Genomic DNA, 8,328 nt, shown 5'->3' with positions numbered 1-8,328 from the left:
TCCTCCCTTGCAGCCCTGAGTCTGACACCAAAGCTTCAGAGAGGTGAGATTCTGGACACACCCTGTGCTTTGCATTGCTATTCATTTAAACTTTAGATCAGGGATGAGCAAAAGATGGCCTGCAGGCTAGGTCTAGCCTGCCATGCGATCCTATCCGGCCTGTGGGAGGCCCCTCTGAAGGAGAATTATCTCTGGCCCACAGCTACCCCTGAAAACTGGCGCCAACCGCAGCAGCAGCTCTAGCTGCTAAGCAGCCAGCTCCCCTCCCCAGCCTGACCTAACCCACCCTACCCCCACCCCCAACTCAGCGGGTGCTGGGGACAGGAAGCTTCTGCCTGGTAAAGCTTCTGCCCAGTGACCCTGTGGCTATTTGCAAAGGATATGGCCCAGCCCCCTGGCAAGACCCAAATTGCAGGTATGGGTTCAACCTGGCCACAGGCCAGGGATTTGCATTCAGGGGAAGGGGGCCAGGAGCTGTGGGTGATCTGAGCTGGGCCAGGCCCTGGTAGGACATGGGCAACAGCTGTCCTGCATCCCCAAAGGAGGTGTGCTGCTCCTACCACAGCTACTGGCCCATGTGCACCTCCCCTTTGTGTGTTGCTTCTACCTGCTGGCGCACATGGAAGGCAAGCCACTGGTAATGTGCTGCCTGCCCTGCCCACAACTTCCAGGCTTCCCGCTTCGACCAGCACAACAGCAGGTCCCACCTGGCTACCTGGCCAAGTTCCCTGAGCACCTAGGTGGTGGCTACAGCAAGGACATGTACATGACTGACCAGTAAGGGCAGGGGAAGGGTGCCCTGAGATGTGCTGAGAGCACCGCATGCTTTAGCCCTGTCTGTGCTGGCAGCCCCAGGGCAAGGAAGAGAGAGGTGCCTGGGTAGCCTCTGGCTGCCAAGTGGTGGGGGAAGTGATTCCTTGACATCCAGGACCTGATGGGTTGTGCTGTGATGGAGGGGAGGGAGATGGAGGATAGAAATTGAGAGGGACTTTGAGTCTGGCCATGAGTGGCTGGCTGAGACGGGGACGAGACTGAGGGACTGAATTTTTGCTGGGCAGAGGGGGGCCAGATAAGACAGGAAGGCATCAGTGCAACCCGGCTTGGCAGTTACAAGCCAATTTAAATCTAAATGCTGAAAATCAATTTGGAAATGCTGCTTCACCAGCAGTGCATTTAGGATACCTCAGGTTCTTATTCACCTCTGCATGTCAGGGTCTTGGGTCTGACAATGTCCCATAATGCACTAGGACAGGATTTGGTAACCTATGGACCACGGCCTGGATCTAGCTTGCAGAACCATTGAATCCGGCATGCAGATGTGGAGCTTTGATAGTATTTGGTGGCAGGGGTGCTTGGTTGCTGGCACTCTTCCCCATGCTGTCACAGGGATGAGCACTGGCTATGGGGGGGTCATAGCACCTGTGTCCCTCTGACCCAGGGATGGTCATGCCGGCCCACAGCTGAAACTGGTTGCCCATCCCTGCACAAGAAGTCCCTTCTTGAACAGTCCCATCATGGGAATCCTTAGCCAAAGTACATCTTAGGAGACGTAGCCTAGCAACTGAGCCTGAACCCATCGAGGAGAAGGGAGACATGAAGCAGCCAAAATACGGTGCCCATGTGGCACTATAGCAGCATTTCCAAATCATGTTTCCATTGTGGGGCATTTGCTTTTTGACAAATCAAAGGGTTTAATTTTTTCATGACAAATGTATTAATTGAAAATACATTTATTGTTGAAAAACAGTTTTGCTGGTGCATCTTTTTTAATTGGTTGGTCTTAGGAAAGAGCCTAAAAGACCTAAAGAAAGATGTGCTTTTTGGTGCAATGTATTAGAGATTTTTAGCCACATCTGGATTGCTAATTGATTCTTGTAAAGCTGAAAGAAATGTTGCCTTTAAAAGGTATGGAGGAGTTGGAGATATTGACTGGCCAGCAATGTAAAAATCTGAATAGACCAAAGTTTAATGTAGACTAGATTATCTTTTTTAAGGATCTTCTTAAAAGATGAACTGTTGGAAAATAGTCGATCAACTTGGGTATTGAAACTTCCCCAAAACTGAGGGGTAACAATTATGTCTTTTAAAGAGATAATTGCTTTATTTTGATGAACTGTGGAGTTGGATGGGCTGTCAGGGAGGAAGGACAATAATTAGCACCTTTTCGCTTTTCAGCAATTGAAATTAATAAAATTGACCAGACCAGACAGCTCACATATGACGCACTGAAACATATTTCATAGACATAGACATTAGGGCTGGAAGGGACCTCGGGAGATCATCGAGTCCAGCCCCCTGCCCAAAGGGCAAGAAGTCAGCTGGGGTCATAGGATCCCAGCAAGATAAGCATCCAATTTACTCTTGAAGGTGTTCAATGTAGGTGCTTGAACCACCTCCGTTGGCAGACTGTTCCAGCCCTTGGGGGCTCGGACAGTAAAGAAATTCTTCCTTATGTCCAGCCTGAAACGGTTTTGCAGGAGTTTGTGACCGTTCGACCTCGTCATCCCTCGGGGTGCTCTGGTGAACAGACGTTCCCCCAGATCCTGGTGGTCACCCCTGATAAACTTATAGGTGGCCATCAGATCACCCCTGAGCCTGCGCTTTTCCAGGCTAAAGAGTCCCATGGCTCTCAGCCTGTCATCGTAAGATCTGTTTTCCTGACCTCTGATCATGCACGTGGCTCTCCTCTGGACTCTCTCAAGCTTCTCCACATCCTTTTTGAATTGTGGAGCCCAAAACTAGACGCAGTACTCCAGCTGCGGCCTCACCAAGGCCGAGTACAAGGGGAGAATGACGTCCCGGGATTTGCTCGAGAAGCATCTATGGATGCACGCCAGCATTTTGGTCGCTTTACTAGCCGCAGCATCGCATTGCAGGCTCATGTTCATCTTGTGGTCAATGATGACCCCCAAGTCTCTTTCTTCTGTAGTGCTAACCAATGTAGCACTGCCGAGCCTATAAGGGTGCTGCAGGTTTTTCCTCCCAAGGTGGAGAACCTTGCATTTTTCGGTGTTAAACACCATGAGGTTCTCGTCTGCCCATTTGCTGAGCTTGTCCAGGTCAGCCTGGATCACCCGCCTATCTTCTGGCATGGATGCTTTGCCCCAAAGTTTGGTGTCATCGGCGAACTTGGCCAGTCCACTCCTGACTCCAATGTCCACATCGTTAATGAAGATGTTGAACAGTATGGGTCCCAGGACAGAGCCTTGAGGGACCCCACTGGTCACAGGGCACCATGATGAGTGACTGCCATCAATCACAACCCTCTGGGTCCGACCATGAAGCCAATTTCCCAGCCAGCGGATCGTGGTGGAGCCAAGGCCACAACTGGCCAGTTTGGCCAAGAGGTGATCATGGGATACCAGATCAAAATCTTTTTTGAAGTCAAAATATATGACATCAATCTCTTCTCCCTCGTCCAGGTGATAGGTCACCTGGTCATAGAAGGAAATGAGATTGGTCAAACAAGACCTACCCGCAACAAACCCGTGCTGGCTGTCCCTTAGAATGTTAGCCTGGGCCAGTCCCCCAAGGATGGCCTCCTTAATAAACTTTTCTAAGATCTTCCCCAGGATAGAAGTCAGGCTAATGGGCCTGTAGTTAGCCGGATCCACTCTCCTCCCTTTCTTGAAGATCGGCACCACGTTGGCCTTCTTCCAGTCTTCGGGCACTACACCAGAGCGCCAGGAGTTTTCAAAGATCCGTGCCAGGGGCTGGGCTATGACGCTCGCCAGCTCCTTGAGTATCCTGGGGTGCAGGTTGTCAGGGCCGGCTGTCTTGAAGGTGTCCAGCTTCTCAAGGTGTTCCTTCACGAGGTCAGCATTGATGGAGGGTAGGGGATCCCCCTCACCCAGACTTCCCTGTCCCATAGCAGGCATGGGCATCCCGTGTGACTGATGAAAGACTGACGCAAAGTACCTATTTAATAGGTTGGCTTTTTCCTGGGCGTCAGTTGTCAGTTGCCCCATCTGGTTTAGCAGGGGTCCAACATTGCCCTTGCTTTTCCTCCGGCTCCCCACATATCTGAAAAAGGACTTTTTGTTGTCCTTGATGCTTGAAGCTAGTTGGAGTTCAGTTGCAGCCTTGGCTTTCCTGGTTTGCTCCCTGCAGGACCGGACCAGTGCGGAGTAATCCTCCTTGGAGGTGAATCCCGTCCTCCATCCTTTGTAGGCTTTCCTTTTTAGCCACAGTAGGTCCTCTAGGTCTCTGGAGAGCCAGGGGGGCTGCTGTGCCTTCTTGTTGCCTTTCCTCCGTGTTGGAATAGATTTAGCTTGTGCACTGAGGATCGCTTCCTTGAGAAGCAACCACTCTTCTTGAACTCCCATCTCCCTGGGGTCATGGTCCCTGAGGGCCTGACCGACTAGCCTCTTGAACTTGTCAAAGTCGGCTTTTCTGAAGTCAAGGACTTCTGTGTTGCTGACTGACTTGCCAGCTTTACGGCGGATGGTGAAGGTGATCAGCTCGTGGTCGCTGTCACCCAACTTCCCATCAATCACTAGGTCGCCGATTAGGTCGTCCCCCGTAGCCAGTACCAGGTCAAGCAGCGCTTTGCCTCTCGTTGGCCCATAGACTTCTTGAGTCAGGTAGAGGTCATCGACGCACGAGAGAAAGCTTTGCGCCCGCTCAGATTTAGCTGAGTGATCTTCCCACAAGATGTCCGGGTAATTGAAGTCACCCATGACAACCAAGGTCCTGGAGCAAGCGGCCTCAGTCAGTTCCCGGGCGAACTCCTGGTCAAGCTCGGGACTTTGAGTGGGAGGTCTGTAGTAGACTCCCACCGTTGTGTCCCCTGTGCCGAATTCCCCATGAATTTTTACCCAGAGGGTCTCTAGCTGTCCATGCCGGTCGCCAACATCAGCTTGCAGGGACATGTAGCTTTCCTTCACATAGAGAGCTACACCCCCGCCCCTTTTGCCAACACGATCCCTCCTGTTTAGGGTATAGCCTATACCTTTCTTTTCAGATAATTACACAGCAGCATTAACTATTGTATTTTAAGGATGCAAATCACCATGCAAACAACCAAAGTACTGGGTAGGATTATATGTGGGAGTTTCTCAACCTTCCCTTACAAAGTACCAAAGTTGAGATTTTTAACCTCAAAAGCAGATATTGAAAATACAATAAAAGCCAGTATGAACCCAAATCTTAATTGATAAAATGCAACCAGTTAAGATAATGTAATTGCTGTCTGCAATTTGCACCTGTGGTTTCAAGATTATTTTCATTACAGATAAGACCTGGATTAGATACTACAGATAAGACCAAGATTATTTTCATTACAGATATGACCATTACAGCAAGACCTGGATAGCTTACAGGAGTGGGCTAACGAAAACAAAATGCGTTTCAACACTGATAAGTGCAGGGTGCTGCACTTGGGCAGTAGTAACCAGCAGCACACTTATAAGATGGGAATCTCCCTTCTTGAGAGGACGGAGGCAGAAAGGGATCTTGGAGTCATTTTTGACTCCAAGATGAACATGTGCCAACAATGCGAGGTCACGGTTGGCAGGGCTAACTGGACCTTGTCATGCATCCACAGGTGTATCTCAGGTAGGGCCAAGGAGGTGATCCTCCCCCTCTACAGGACACTGGTCAGGCCACAGCTGGAGTACTGTGTCCAGTTCAGTGTGCCCCACTTCAGGAGGGATGTGGACAACATTGAGAGGATCCAGAGGAGGGCCACCCACAGGATCCGGGAACAGGGCAGACCCTACAATGAGAGACTGCGGGACCTGAACCTGTTCAGCCTTCACAAGAGAAGCCTGAGGGAGGACCTGGTGACCATCTGTAGACTCACTAGGGGGACCAGAAGGGTTTGAGAGAGACCTTGTTTCCCCTAGTGCCCCCTGGCATAACAAGGAATAATGGTCACAAGTTGTTGGAGAGTAGGTTTAGATCAGACATCCATAAGAACTACTTCACGATCAGGGCGGCTAGGATCTGGAACCAACTTCCAAGGGAAGTGGTGCTGGCTCCTACCCTGGGGGTCTTTAAGAGGAGGCTTGATGCCTACCTAGCTGGGATCATTTGAGCCCAGTTTTTATTCCTGCTCAGGCAGGGGGTTGGACTTGAAGATCTACAAGGTCCCTTCCAACCCTACTTCTATGATTTAATAAGATATAAGTTAATTAGTTTTGTGCTATATATTTTTATCTCAAGAAAGGATGCAGCCTAAATAAAGTCTAGCTGAAACTTAGTATCTGATTATACATAATATCATGATTAGGACAAGTTGTGTTTCTGTTCCTTTTCTGGTCTCTTGAACTGTACTATCTTGCCACCCGCACCCCCATATTCCAGAGGATGATTAGATGCCTCATCCTTGTGTCTGGGCTACAATGCAGCCATCACCTCCATTTTCCTGTGGACGTGAAATATGGGAGACCTATCACTGTCATCTCAAGATCCTAGAGAGGCTGCACCAATGATGCCTCCAGAAATCTTCCACATCAAATGGCAAGATTGATTTACAAACACCAGCATCCTTGCTGAAGCTAGTGTTACCAGTATTGAGTCAGACATTGTATGTGGACACCCAACTTTTGACTCCCCCCAAAAAGTGCTCTTTTCCCAGCTTAGGTGTGTCATCTGAAGTCTCGCAGCGGCCACAGGACATGCTACAAGGACACAGTGAAGGCACACCTCAAGAAGATGGACACTGACAGCAAGAGCTGGAAGGAGCTGGCTACTACCTGACTCCAGTGGTACTGCAACCTCAACCAAACAGCAGCCCACTTGTAGGTAAAGCATCTTGTCCAAGAAGCAGAGGAGAGAGCAGAGGAAGGAAAAGGAGAGAAATATTCAGGGGGAAAATTAAGGCATTTTGGGTGAGATTAAAAAAAAGCAGAGATAAGAATAGTAGTGCTGCCATAGTGGTATATCATTCTTACAATAAACTGAACCATGTTTTGAGAAGCATCTCAAGCACAGGACCCCATTTCAGCACTGAGTCATCTTTGTGACTGGGATGCATGAGCACTGGTAAGTTGGATGTCTGTGAAGATGTATCCTGTGTCTTCCCCACATCCACCCTCAAGGGACCTGAGAGGGTTCCAGCCACAAACAAAATCTTGTTCTTGAACCAGACTGAAGGAGAGTAGAAGTGTACTTTTATAGACCTTCAGTTAATCTATAAGGAGTTCCTCTACCCTGCCTTCTGCCTGACTTCAGACTAACATGGTTAACTATTTGTCTTTGATTTAGACTGGGAAGATACAGCAGGATGCACAGAAGAACCAAGGCAGACAGTATCTCACCTGGTTAATATTGGTGCAGTCATCTTAACATTTATTATGAAGGATGTTATGATTAGAAGGTTTTTTTAGCCTATGATCTTAGCTGCCACTTCAGCTGTGTACAAATGCAGTTCCATTTTACTCCAATTGTAGCTCTTTGTTTCTCAGTGGCTGATTAAAATGGCAGAAAAGCGGAGTTAAAACCCTTGCAAATTACAGTTTGGAGTGACTGAATGCAGTAGCATTTTTAATTGAACAAAACTAATGTTAAAGCAAAAAGGTTTTGTGACCATAGCCAAGGCACATTGTAACCAGTCATTACATAGTCATCTAAGACATTACCATCTGTCATGCACTTTGCCATTAGTACCAAACTTGATCTTCTTTTGGTTTACTCTTACTTTATTACTTCATAGGAGGTAATAAATACATTTTTTCTCCATAGATATTTCAGTCAGTCTTTGACAATCTTTGGTAAGGCAAGCCTCACCTTGCTTCCATTATGACTTGTCATTTTGCATATTCCCTTATCAGTTCTGTGCAAGATGTTACAAAATTTTAGCTGTAGCTGAGACTGAGGTTAATTGATCAATGAGACTATTCCAGTCACAACTCAAAAGCGTTAGTATGATATGCAATAGCAAGAACTTATTTGTATCAATAAAGACAATGCTTTGGATTCAGGGAGGATAGGTCAGCTGTTCCCTGGGTACTTTCATTGAGTTGACACCTTCTGCTGAGCTTCAGGGAAGTCCTCCAGCCTATGCTCAGTATTTATAGATGGCTGATTTTGATATTCTAATAAATGATCCCTAATTCGTTTTATTTAAATTTCTCTGTTTCACTGAAATGTTTGAAACTGGATGGAACCAGATTTCTTGTGGCCCCAGAAGGGGTAAAGGGATAACTTAACTAGAGCTTTTATCCCTAGACTGCTTAACTCTGGCCTGTCAATTGCCCATCAGTTATTCACCCTAATTCATGATTTTGTCAATCAACTGAAATCCATGACCTTGGGACAACAGATGGAAGGATTCCTTATTTCCCACTGTACTATATGCTCTTTGACACTGGTCTGTTACTTTTT

This window comes from Crocodylus siamensis, chromosome 1 (assembly GCF_052110815.1).
Source record: "Crocodylus siamensis isolate JL-2025a chromosome 1, ASM5211081v1, whole genome shotgun sequence".
NCBI lineage: Eukaryota > Metazoa > Chordata > Crocodylia > Crocodylidae > Crocodylus > Crocodylus siamensis.
This window is presented reverse-complemented; position numbering follows the sequence as displayed.